This window comes from Festucalex cinctus, chromosome 11, assembly GCF_051991245.1.
Source record: "Festucalex cinctus isolate MCC-2025b chromosome 11, RoL_Fcin_1.0, whole genome shotgun sequence".
In the NCBI taxonomy this organism is placed as follows: Eukaryota; Metazoa; Chordata; class Actinopteri; order Syngnathiformes; family Syngnathidae; genus Festucalex; species Festucalex cinctus.
The window spans coordinates 10,536,157-10,550,738 of NC_135421.1; positions in this window are offsets into that span (position 1 = coordinate 10,536,157).

Sequence of the window (14,582 nt, forward strand, 5' to 3'; positions counted from 1 at the left end):
ATTTCAACAGGGGGAGAATGCTTCGCTAATATATAACCAATTACACTGGTCACATTTCCTGTGTCTCCTTTGAGCTCTCTGCGGGCTCAAAGTGCCAATCAGGCTTGGAATGCCAGAACATGGCTCTTATTTGCCAGGGGTCAGCGCACCAGTAACCTCACATTCTAAAGGACCATTGTTCCCAGGGCCAGAAAACTGGGTGAGACGCGCACACACTCACATCCAGGGTAAAAGACACACACACACAAACTGCGGCCCCCAGAGACCCCACATCAAGGCCCCGCTATGTTTAAATGGCATCTGTCTGCACAGCTACCCGCCATGAGAGGGATTAAACAAGGTGTGTGCTTATATCTGCAAAATACAAGGCCACGTTTAGGACTTGTTTGGACAGGTATTAGGCTCATTTCCTAAACTCTGCCCTCTCACGTGACACGTCTGCTTTTTGAACTCATCTGTTAATTTTGCTTCAATTTGTTTAGCATTTGTTAACGTTTGTAGACTTGTGAAGATAAGGAAAAAATGTTCTTGTGCTGCCAGCCTCTTGCTACTGTGCAATTGACTCTCAAGTCCTGGCATTGATAATAATAATAATAATAATAATAATAATAATAATAATAATAATAATAATAATAATAATAATAATAATAATAATAATAATAATAATAATAATAATAATAATAATGCCAGTAACGTCAGCATTTCACCCAAGCTGTCAATGCACCTTACTGGAGCTCCTATCAAAGGATTAACTATTTTTGTGAAAGAAGCACAATGGTTAGAAAAAAAAGAACGTGAGTAGAGAAAAAACAATCTTCACCGTAAAAAATCAGATTAATTGAAAACAGAAATACTCAATTGGCTTGTGATTGGCTAGCAACCAGTTTAGCGTGTAGCCCGCCTCTGGCCCATGGTCAGCACAGACAGGTTCCACCCACAATCAGAGATGTCTCACCTCCAATTGTGAAATGCTTAGACTGTCTAAAGAAGATTTAAGAGTGGAACTTATGATACTCCAGTTTTCAATAATTCACCCAAGAACTATACCCAGCGTCTAATCAATGAGAAGAGTATCTGTGGTTTTATTTTGATAGTTTTCACTTCCTGTTTTTATTACCATTCACATGATACTTTGTAAAACTTTCAGTCAGAGTTGGTGTTTTGTTAAGAAAGGATTTGGATTTCTGTGCGTGGTCATCTGTGTATCTTGTTTGGAAAGAAGGAGCACTGAGTGGAGACAGACAACAGACTGCTACATTAGCATCTTGTGCTAGCTACGAACTAGCTAGCTACGATACAGCCATAGAAATTAAGAGACCACCCTTGCTTTTTCAGTTTCTGTTTATTTTAAATGCCTAATGCATATATCATATATCAACAATATATCAATAACAACAAAAAGAGCTTATTGAATTTAACAGCTGTCAAGGCATCATTAATTTCATCTGATATTAATGTAACTGATTATGTTCAAATTAGAGATGTGTGAGGTGCAAGAGTGTGTTCAAAGAGTGTCGACCTACTGTTTATAACATTAGTACATTAGTAACATTAGTAACATTAGTAACATTAGTATTAGAATTCTTAACTTGTGCTTACATATTTGTACGACTTTAAATGCTATTTCGACGTTAATAATGGTTTTATCATTGCAACAGTTTCAATATTGATAAGATTGCGATTTGTTTTTGTTGTTTGCTTGGCTGGCTTGCCAAGTGAATGTAGCTGATCCAAGGTTACTATGGCAACAACAGAGCTGCGATATTCTTCAGTCCAAGCCTGGGTCTCATCAACACTTTTGTTTTTTTGTTTTTTTAGGATGTGTAGTTTTATGTACCTGCATCAATCTATATTGTGTCTTTAAGTGAAGATGTTCATTTGATGTTGTTGGTCATGTGAGAGTCCAAGGTTTTTGTTACATCTCTGCACACACTTCACTGTCCTTGCACAAAGAATAGCAGCGGGAGCAAAATGTTCTTAAATGCATGGCGCCTTTCAGAGCTCACATTGTTTGTTACATTTCCAAGCAGAACACTTTAGAACCGATAGACAATTTGGGTGTATGAATGACAAACTGTCACTGCAACTTTGCGTATGTTATATAAAACACTGTCGTTATGTGCCTGTAATTTCCCCAACAAATATTAGCCATTAGTCTTCTGTGCTTTTAGTTAGTTATTGCAGACAACAGATGGAGCATTTATGTACAGAACACTTGTCTTTGCTCCCATTTATCATGAACTGAACTCAACGATCTAAGACTTTTTTCTTTTTCTTTTTTTTTAGCTGCATACAAAATCTGTCTTTCTTGCAAATATTGTTCACAAATGTGTCTAGTTTAATCTGTGTTTGTGAGCACTTTTCCAATAATAATAATGATGATGGTAATCCATCCACATCACAGGTTCGGCATATCATGATGCTGATTAGGCGGCATGCTTATTTCTCGGGTGTGGTTAGGCTGCCAACAATAAATACACCAGTTGTCCGTTTTCGATCCACTGTAGCTGAATTTCCACCGGCGCCTTGCAGGTTAATATAAAATAAAATATTTTATCAGTGATGTTATTCATTTGTTTTTGCAATAGAGTACTGAGTTTTGATTTTGACTTGAGGTAGCAATAAATATTCTCAAATCTATAGTAGATATTTTTAATTGTATTTTATTAGTATTTTTTTTTTATCAACTAAGCTTTATTAAAAGGCCATAACACTAATCAGAAACACAAAGTTTAAAGTGAAATATATATTAGTTTTTGAAAGTGCCCCTCTGAAAATTCTTCTACACAATTAAGTACAGTGTGAATTTAAGAATTGAAAACTGTTGATTTATATCTATATCTATGTGTAATTCTTTTTTTCCCCAAGGTTGAAAATATGGTCAACTGCGTAGCTAAAAGACCAACAAAAGTATTTGTATTTTTTTTTTTTAACACATATTCTAGTAAAAGTGTAATTAAAAATTATTTTGGCCACATTCATGAAAGTGAATACAAGAGTTGCCATTATTACGGACAGGCATTGTTGATGACATTAAGTTCATTTAAAAAAAAAAAAAAAAAAAAAAAAAAACATACCTGTACCTAACTATTCCAATTTCAGTAAACTTGTGACCCTAATGGAGTGTTTCAAGCAGAAATTATGAATATTGGGCTTCTCTGAATGAATAAAAAATAACATTTAATCACGCTAAAAAAACCTTTCATATAAAAATTAAAGATATAAATGTTTATTTAAATATGAAGTCAATAATATGTTCTCTATAGCCCCCTGTAACCACAGGATTGTGATTACCATTGCTGTTGTGGAATATGAATTAAGCAGCAAAATCCACCCATTTTTATCCATCTCAGGGGTTGTTTTCGGACTGCGACAATACAGTATATTCTTTTTGTCACTGACTGTTGTGTTGTCAATGGCCCTATTGATATTATGAATGGAAAAGAACAAAAAAATCCTTGTGAAAACATATCGAGGTCTCTGTGCAAGCCATCCTGAAAAATGATTGGATTCCTTTACATGTCATCCATGCAGGAATGCACACAGATTCGTCATCACGGCCACACATGCACTGGAACAGGTATGCAGCCGCGTTAAGAGAAACCTGACCTACCTGATGGATCGAAACTACTCCTACGCCTACGTTAACCCCTCAATGTTCAGCGTGGGAAACAATACCTCGGCCTTACTTCTTGCTCAAATAGCTGACATGGACGGATAGATGGCGCATTGTCACATGACTGCATGTCCTTGAGAGCGTTGCGTGGTAAACCAGAAGCAGAAGGTACGGGCTAAAAAAAGAATGGAGAGAAAATAAAGTGAAAAGTGAGGCAAAGGTTGAAAAATTACTTTTTTATGAGTTTCCTTTCCTCTCTCACCTATAAGAGATATGCAAGGGCAAAGGTTGGCAGCCTTTTCAGAGAGACATGATTGCAGCCTTGTTGCCTTTTATTCACAAGTATGTGACTTTTCTCTTTGAGGGGGAAAAAAAAGCCGCAACAACTTCTTTCTATTACAGCTTTTCTCTGCTGCGACGAGACCTTGTCTATGTGAAAAGAAGGCTCCTGAAATGCTTGTGTGCTTTCAAGGTCTTCCTGCCTTGAAAGGCTTTTGACTGATAAAGTTTAAGCAGAATATTTTCTTTTCATTCATGTACCTGAGCCCTTTTAATTTACATATTCTTAAAGCAGTGGCAGCGGATGTGTGTCTGAATTTCTTGCTGAAAAGCTGTGTCATGCTTTCATGGGCACACAGGTTGTTATTTGGTGTACTTTTTGGAGGTCATGAAGCTCGGGTCGATGCCATTGACGCGGGACGCCACGTGGCTTGCGAAAGTTCTCTTTGATGTCGACAATTAGACGGCCAATGTGGAGCGCCGCGGCTCCTGGCTCACGGGTCACGTTTGCCAATGAACAACATTTGTCGTCTGGAGCCTTATCAGCAAAGCTGCGCCATCAGTGGAAGGAAAACCAAGAGTGATAAATGTGTGATCGTTGAAACCCAGCATCAATGTCGCTATATCTGTGGAAAACTAGACAAAGTGAAATTTCTGCAGAAATTCTGTGGGAATGCTGAAAGCTGAATATTAATCAAATATTTCCCAAGCGAGATTTGAACCAACGAACTTACATGTCTCCGTAACACCAGGCAAGTATTTAACATGTGAGCCAACTTGGCAATCATGGCTAATGGCCTACTTAATATGTAAAAGTGTTATCTGAAAGTACCCTCCATTCATTTAGATGGAAAAATGGAACTAATGATATCCAATGAAAAAATGCAAAAATAATAATAATAATAATTTAAAAAAAATAAAAATAAAATCACGCAATAGCACCACCTAGGCATGCAGTACCCGCCATTAATTTAGATGGAAAAGTGGAACTAAGATAGTTGGTATACATGTAATCACTTAGCATAATTGCCATGGATACATTTGCAATGTACAGTCAGAGGTGGGATTCAAACTTATGACCTCCTGGTTACTGGACAATGCTTTTTACCAAGTGTACCACTTAGCAGTATCACAGAGCTGGTAATGATGAGAAGTTGTATGTATGGAAGTGGGCGTGGAAAATGGGACTTGGAAAAAGTTCAATGTCAGTCCCTTTTAAAATAAATGGGGAAAAGTTGATATTTAACATTAAATTGTGTGAATACTGTAAGTACTTTGAAATCAGACGATATATTCCCAAGATGGCATGAATTTTTGAAGCAAGTTGAAATATGAACGGTGTAAATCAGAAGTATTATGTGGGAGTTATTACACAGCAAAAAAAGTGTGGAGAATAAAAAGCTGAATAACATATGTATATGTTTTGCATCTCTTTTACATCGGCTGGATTTATACTACAGGTCAAAGTGTCCCAGTCCGATTAATTGCCTATCTCCAATTTTTGGACTATTTCTATGTATGTTTCAAGTGGGAAATGCTGTGTTACATGTAACACATGAGCAACTTGCATGCATAGACACCAAATTTACACGTAACTCCACTGACACTGTATAATAAATTATACATAAATAATCTTTTGTTGGCCTGGACTGACTCTTCCCTTCCATTGATTTAAATGAAGGTAACTGCGATATTATTTTAATGGCCACTGCCTGCAATTATTTATCTTATTTGAGGATGGGCAGACTCTAATGTAATATATTCTTCATATCATACGTATTTATTGAATATGCTTACAATGTAGTTTGGCTGAATTCAATTTCATATGTGTATTTTTTCTATGTACATTGCCATAATCACAACAAAATGCCACTTGAGAGCCAAAAAAATGGTACTGTGTCACTACTTGAACCTTACAAGGCAAATCCAGCCATTAGAGATCCCGCAAAATGGCCACGTCATAACTTGGGATTGGCATTTGACTACCAATTTACCAATATCACTCTCAATTGCCTTACCGTGATAACTCAAGGTTACATGAAAAATAAAATGACACTGATCTATATATTTTCCTACAAATAGGTATATGAGGCAGAGTTTTCCGTGAAAAAAAATGTTTCGCGTGATCATCTGTCGATTGTGTAGAATTGATTCTTGGAAGCAAAATGGAGAGTGCACTACTTCTATGCAACTAGCAGAGGCGCTGTTGATCTGGTCCTAGTGAGTTTGCTATCGAAAGAAGTACAACATGACATCAGCTATGGGAAATTTGGCTGCGTTGATCTACTGTAGGCTATGCAAACGAGCAGAGAAACAACCGTTGAGAACAGTCAGAGGGAGGATTCTCCCAGTTTCTTCAAATACTCTAACAAAAGGATAATCAATTAACTGAGTAATAATTTTCCCTGTTGTAAGTGAAGGCCATTAACTGAAATGTTGAAAAGTCCAATAAAGAGGCCTCAACATATTAAAAAAAAACAAAAAAAAACAAACCCCCCCCACAAATAAATAGGTGGAATACAATTTTTTTTATTCAAATCATCATTAGAATCCACGCAGCTAATAAAAGGAAATACAACTGTATTGATTCCCAATAACAATACAGTGTTTCTGTGTGATGCATCAAGGACTTTGACCTACTACTTGTACATGAGGGAAATCCCAAATATGGATAGCGGACTTTTTACCGTGACATCGCTGGAAGGTAAATCAAGGGTTTAGGTCCAACAGGGCAGAGGTGCGACCATGTTGGCCACCACACAGCAAAATTACGTTGGCGGGCGGCTTTGATGGGCCGTCAGTGAAACTGTATCAAAGTGCACTCAGGTGATAAAGTACTACACAGTCACACCGACTTGCTCACCTTTTGTCCTTATCTGTGTCGCAAACATCACAAGGCAAGCTCATGCGCTCTCATGTAGGACACAGGAAATGAGACTGATAAAAAGGTGTAAAAATGTGATTGAAAAATAGTTCAATAGCTCTATAATAAATCTAATGCAAGATTGAGAGTTTAAGAAATTGGAAAATGCAATTGAATGCTGAAATGCTAAATGAAAAGTTATGGAAGCTTGTCAAATGATGTGGAATGCTCTGTAATCATGATATGATTGATATGGAATATTTGACATGGAATTATGTGGAGAGTTATTAATTATGTTGAATGGTTTTGACCAATGTTGAATGATATTGAATGTTGTGGAATACGATACCGTATGTAATTACATGGAGTTGGAATGGTTTGAATTGGTCTCTCATTGTGAAAACAGGAGGGAAAACCTTAACATTTTTTGGCTTTCATCTTGAATTTTGAAAAAGAAATGTAGTAGGAAAGTGCAATGTTAAAAGTTGGAAAGCTTTGAATCAGTCAAAAAATGTGGACATTAAACAACAACAACAACAACAACAACAATAACAATATTAATAATAATAATAATAATAATAATAATAATAATAATAATAATAATAATAATAATAATAATAATAATAATAATAATGGTCAAAAATGGAAGGGGAAGAAAAGGGGGGGAAACCTTAAGTTTTAGCTTTTATTTTGAAATTCTGAAAAAAAATATTGCAGTCAGGATGAGCTGAACAGTTTTGAATTGATTTGCATTGGCCAAAAAGTGTGGAAATTTGTCAAAAAAACAAAAAAATAATAAAAAATAAACATGTTGGCTTTATGTTGAATTTTCTGACTTTTATTTCGAAAGTTTGAAAAAAAAATGTGGTAGAGAAGAGCTTAAGAGTTCAAAGTTGGAATTGTTTGGATTGTCAGAGAGACAGATCTGGAATGTTGAATATGTCATTGTAAAGGAAGGGGGATTTTCTCAAATGTACAATAGAGGAAAAAGTATACATTTTTGGAATGAGAAAAATGGTAGCTCAGAAGGAACAAATTGTTGGAATGTGTTCAAGTTGGAATGGCAAGAATCTGTCAAGAAATGTAGATGTAGTTGTTGGACCAAAAACAGTGGAATAAGAAAAAAATATGTTGTTAAAAATATGCAATATGTTGGTGAAAAATGCTATGTGGGAATTGAAGGAATGTTGATAATTGTTCCCAAGCTGAATTGAATGAGCTGAACATTCTGAATTTAGAATGTGAACCAATTGTATAATGTCTCATTGAAAATGAATGGGGAATTTTTGGAAGAAAAACATGGAATTGACAGAAAAGGGGGAATGTTTTGAATGAGGAAAGTAAAAACCCGCAAGGCAGGAGTTTTTGGAATATATTAAAGTTGGAATTGTAAGAATTGGTCGAGAAAAGCAGAAGTAGTTGAGGGACGAAAAGTAGGATAACACCTTTGTACGTGTGCACACAATCCTCAAACAAAGTATATTTATTTTTTTTAAAAGTGTAGTTGTGTATCAAAGTCATGTCATTTACCATAGACCCCATTTACATACAATGATCCGATGAAAGGTGATGATTTCAAAGGCAAAATTGTTCAGGAGGAAATTATAATGCAATGGTTCTTTACCAAGTAGCAACTACTGGCCCTGTATAGTTGTTTTTCCATGCATTTGGGAATGCTGATGGTTAATGTTGTTTATGTCAAACCTTTGCAAACACAACATATAATATTAATAATTCATAAAGAATACCACACAGAATATCACATGGATTTTTAGGAAGGTGTTGCTTACTGGAGTATTTATCTGCTTACCCGCTTCTGTCAAGTCTCCCTTCCCAGCTGGAGCACCATTTGTTAGAACATTTGCTACCCTATGAGTGACACAATTTGAGATTTTTAATTTATTGGATGAAAAAAAACTGTGCCTTGCTTATCTTAACTGAAGGAGATGTTAACTGGGAATTTCCTAACTTTAATGTGTTATTAAAGTAGATATAGAGCTATAGCTTAATTTTTTTTCTTCGTTCCGTCTGCTTCCCTGGCCGAGTGACGCACCGGTCGTAAAAACGAGAGCATTTCCGCCAACATGGAACGTTGTTATTTTTTTATATTCTGATGGAACATCGTGACACACTGCGGTGACTCACGACATGTGTCTGTGTTTTTGTTCCTCAAGAGCAAAAGAAAAACACCCAACTAAGGCCTACTGACCTTTTTTTTTTTTTTTTGGAAAACACCAGCTGTCAAGCACCGCTTTGCTTTTTGAAAATTTCGCACACTGAGTGTGCAAAAGCAGGCAGGCCGAACACTCGTCATCACACAGGCTGAACTGAATTAAAAGAGTAGCTGACGTTGGAGGGCAGGAGAGGCGTGAAGCGGGACAATGTTCTGGGGACGGGAATTAATAATCTTCAGCTTCATCCCGTCGGCCCTTTTTCTTTTCAAGTGTTATACATGTTGTAAACTGTGAGTTGAAAACTGTCACAATTGATTGTCCGAAAGAAATATGAACAAAAAATAATATACCACATGACTTACAGAGCAGACCACCTGTTCAGCCAAACACCTGATCTAAGTGGGCGAACCTTAAAGCAGGTTTTCGAATCTTCTCACCAGGGGTACAATCCAATTGGATCATATGGACGTAAAATACAAGTTCAAACAAACACAACTAAACAAATCCTAAAATCTTAGCGGGAGCCATGATAGGTTTCAGTCCAGCTTAATGTTCTCGCCAAATTGTATGCATAGGAAGTGAATTGTGAAAGTCAATTTGCTGCAGTTACAATTCTTTTAAAACAAGTTTGTAGGCATTTGCATGAGCCAGCAATAACATGACAGCCGTCGCTTGTGTAGGAAGAATTATATCGACTCAATCCAGTACCACACTTGATTCGAGTAATTTGATTACAAGTAAAATGATCTACTGGTAAATGAGTCAGCGTGATTCAGTGCAGTTGAAGAGAACTGCAACCAGACATACAAATGTTGTTGATGATGTGGGACCTTGAAGCAACACTGTTCTAGCATTTTGACGCTGTTTTGGACGGGCACGGAATTATCTTGACCCTGCATTCGAGAAAGTCTCTGAATGCAGTAGTAATGTTCATTATAGTACTTTTAGGATTTTTAATTGTATTACTCAACAGAAGCACTCTCTATAATTATCAGTATTTGCACTATTTCTAGTAAACAAATTCAAATACTGATTGGCTTTTTCTTTTTTTTTTTTTTTTTTTTTTGGTTAAACACCATCTTGAGCTACTGGTCTGTAAATCACTGAATGGTTTGGGGCCTGAATATATTCAAGAAATGTTAATTACCTTACTAAAATATCGTTATCCCTGTGGAAGGCTTGGTCTCTGTTAATTATTGTTTCTATCAAATTTTTGTCTTTTTTATTACCATAGTAACATGTACAGTATACACTAACTTGTCACATCCTGTTATGTTCTGGGTTTGGATCACAAATAAGATTTTAACTCTTTATTTGCATAACGTCGAGAGGCGTGGAATTAACTTGACTCAACCAGAAACAATGAGAATGCATCAAGAATCAAGAGACGCTAAGCTAACTTGGGCTGTGGAGGTGCACAGGGGAACAGAAGAATAATCCGACGAAAACACACACTTCTCTGTCAGGTTTATATAGACAGTGAATCGATCAGATTGGCTGTGCCTAGACATGTGGGTAACAGGACTGACATGGAGTTCTCTGATTGGCTTCTGACCAGATAAAGAAATTAAAGATTCCTGACATCACATAGCTTCTGACTTCACATAGCTTCTTACCAGTTGAAACTCGATGCCGGTTACATGCTGATTGCATCAGTTCAAAACAGACACTTGACCACTCAGTCATGGCCCGAACGTAACCCTTGCCCCAAACAAAACACAGACAAAACACAGTAATTACACATCCATATTGTTCTGGATATTAAATAAAATCATCATGTGTCAGATTTGTTAAATAAGTTGAAAACAAGAAAAAAAATAGTTGGCAGATAATTGAGATGTGTTTAAAAGACATCAAATGCGGACACGGCGTGTTTGTGCTTCCAACTCCCCATCTCGCCAATCACTTCATAAAAAAGCATTGATGCCGAGTGAGAATGTCGATGCACAACTTTGGTGTTGACTTGTGTCATGTGAGTTAATAGCCCTTTTCACACTACCTGTATTGCATTTCCATGCATGGTACTGTTCTATATCACTTTTATGGAAGTAATATCTGAGGTGGGATAACACCTGTGTGAAAGGGTGGCATTAAAAACACTTGTCACTGTTGTTTTATATGTGACACCACATGCTATCACTGACATCATTTTGTGAACACATAAACAGCCATGTCAATATCTCGTTGCTGTGTTCTGCGTGGAAGACAGGCGAGTAAATGCTGTATGTCATAAGCTTCTGCTGTGATAATTTTGTGACATAGACTAATGATTCTTTTGTAAATTCTTTTTGGAGATTCCATTAGCTGCACTTGTACTTCTCTAATAACTAATAACCGCCAATGAACTGATGTCCCCTTTGAGCATGTTTTTATTTTGACAAGGCGATAAAATAGACCTGAATGGGTTGCAGTTATTCGGGAAATGTGAGATATTTTTTGAATGTATTCCATACAAGTTGAGGCGGATCGGTCCTGTCAGCAACGTTCTGGTCTGTCTCACAGCTGGTTCTGGCCCGGCACCATCAAACCATGCATCACAGTCCAGGATTACCCTCGGATGAAACCTCTGATGACAGATTGTCGAGATGTAAATTTGCTCGTAGTGGATCTGTTTTCCCTAAGCAGCGCTATGAAAATAAAGTCAATCATGAGGATGTGGGGAAAGGTTTACAACAACGGATGTTTCATGACCAACAAATCAACAGTGTCGTACAGCAACCTCGCTACTGGATGTGTAATTACTGTCAGCATGAACATTGGTCAGGTAAGCTCACCCAATTAACTACTGTGGTTAAATATCGATGTGTTTTGGGGGTTTTTTTGTTTTTTTTTGCCATGGCTAACCTTTTCCTTCTGTGTTTCTCCATCTTTCCCTCGCTTTCTTCCTCGCCATGTGTGGCTTAAATTACAAAGCTTTCACTGAGAGGTGACTCATGTCGGGAGAATGCACTTCTTTCTCTTTGCTTTTTTTTTTTTTTCATCTGTCTCAATCCCACTCTCTTCAGACCTCAGAGTATTCTGTTCTCCCCAGTTCCCAAGGCCATGCAGGCACTGGTCTCCTGGGCTTTTGTGTGTTTCTCTGTAAGATTGCGAGAATGGAATAACACACATTTTTCACATTACAGACAAAAGCACATCATTGTGCCTTTTAAAGGGTACAATGTTGCAACATTGGGCTTCCAAGGTGATGCTTCTGCACCCGTAACAAGATGGACATGACCAAGCCACTTCATTGATTTTAATTATTGCGTGGATTGTGCAGAACTCCATCTTTTGAAAGCCATCTATTTATGGTTATGTAGTTTTTAGGATGGACATCTCAGAAATTTGATTATGTGGATTTCTGTTTCCCTCTCTCTATATTGTATTGAGCAGAATAATTCTGCCGAAATAGTTTCCATGATTAACATATATATATTTTTTTGTATATTATGATATATTATTGTGCTTGTGAGTGTGGATGGTTGTTCGTCTCTGTGTGCCCTGCGATTGGCTGGCAACCAGTCCAGGGTGTCCCCCGCCTACTGCCCAGAGCCCGCTGAGATAGGCGCCAGCAACCCCCGCGACCCTTGTGAGGAATAAGCGGTCAAGAAAATGGATGGATGGATGGTATATTATTTAACATATAAAATACAAGAGGAGAAATGTTCATTCGATCAATGCGGCAATTAAAACTGTTGCGAACACGTCGAAACTCAAAATTCACTATGTTGGCCGCTCAGGCACATACAGGCTTAACTGATTAATCAATTGTTTCGCCAAAAGTGGCAAGTGTTTGTAAAAAGGTTGTAAAAATTTGTAAACGGTCATAAGAAGTGTCGCTGAAATTTCATTTGATTTCATTTACCACTGTTAGAGACCATTGTTCTAATATGTCAACTCATTTGCACGTAGCATTCACAATATTTGTTTTTCTCTCTTTGCACCATTTGCTTTTTCGGCATACTTCCTTCAGTTTTGCAAAATGTTGCAAAGCCTCTTGCCAGACGCTCTCAGATTCTCTTTATGCTCTCAAACCCTTTTTCTTGTGGCATATTTTTTTTTTCAACATATTCGCTATTTGTAAGCCTGTGCCACTCAAGTGAGATATAGGCTTTTTGTGACATTGGGTTCATAGTGTCACCTAACACTCCAGGAGTTTGCAAGAAGTCCCAAAGATTCCTAAACAGTTTCAAAGGAGTAGAAAATAGTTGCTAACCTTGGCAATACTTTCCCAAAGTGTTACTAGTAACCATATGTTTCGCCAACACTTTCTCAACCATTGACATTGTTTCTTTGCATTGCTAAATGCTAAATGTAGGTAATGACACTGGTGATCCCGTTTTCATCCGCGTTCTTCAGAAAAGTAGATGGATCCAACATTTGCAAGTGTTCTCTGCTCAGTGAGATACTGAGTTAGTGCACTCCCATCCAATGAATATAGTGCCATTTACAGAAATTATGGTAAGTGGTTTTGGAGAACAAAAAATATAATTGTTATAATAGACCACCGTTAACCTTTCAATCTCATGCTGCTGCACATGCACCACAGTTTGTGAACCACTGAGTCATTCGATGGACACAAAATGGACTCTGACTGCACCCCTATTTCTGTTGTTCATTTTGGGGGTCCGTTATCACACTGTAACAGCAACAAGCGGGAAAAATAAGTGCGCGGATTGGAGAGCAAATGGAAATAGAAGGACAGAAAAAAAGGAGCACAATTAGTCATCGATTTCAAAGACGGCGTGTGATAAAACATTTCCCCCTTAGGTAAACCCGCTGAATGCAAACACGAATTAGCCGCCCACGCTCGTCGAGTGAATAAGGCAAAAAGAATGCACAGCAGCCCACTCATGGAGCGCTATGGAGCCACTCTCACCCGCTTTCGCTCATTTTCTCCCTCCGCCAACACATCTTCATTATGGCTCACCTCTGCCGCCACTCAAACTCGCTCTTTTGGGCGAAAACATTTAAAAGTAAAAGTGAATTGTTTTAAAAGAGAAGAGGCTGTCAGATGGATTCATCAACAAATAGTGGCACAATGGCGAGGGCGTGACAACCGAGTGAAAAGCACTGTCGCTTTTGAATTACAGCAAAAACGTGCTGAAAGAAAAAAATAATCATATTTCCAGAGAAAGGCCCGTTGTAAATACAAATAAAAGATGCGATGACAGTAGAGACCACTAATGCTGCAAAGGCTCCTAAACACGAACGCAAATAAAAGAAGCATGGCAGCATTCGGAAGAATGAAAAGAATGGTATGAATGAGGCTAAGCTGACAGCGATCGTGTCAAAACATTGAAAGAATCCTCTGCAGGAACTTGTCGGAGAGCGTTGGCCATCGGTGGATGCGATTGGAGCGCAGGCGAAATGTGATCAAGTGCACGTTGCACAGATACCTTGTAGTCTACGCCATTAGCCCAGCCACGTTTCCAGTGTTGCAAAAGTTGCCCCGGGCAAGAAGTATAGCGCACCATAAAAGTCATATTCGTTTGACAGTCGGCAGCTGTTGCCGGAAGGGTAGGAGGAAACCTATCAAGGAAAGATTGACGAAGTCAAAAGCGACACATTTCCCACTAAAACTCTTGCCAATGGTTGAATACAATGCAAATGATTCCACATTCTTTGTGCTAAATGTTCTCATATGTACTTCTCATATTATTTATTT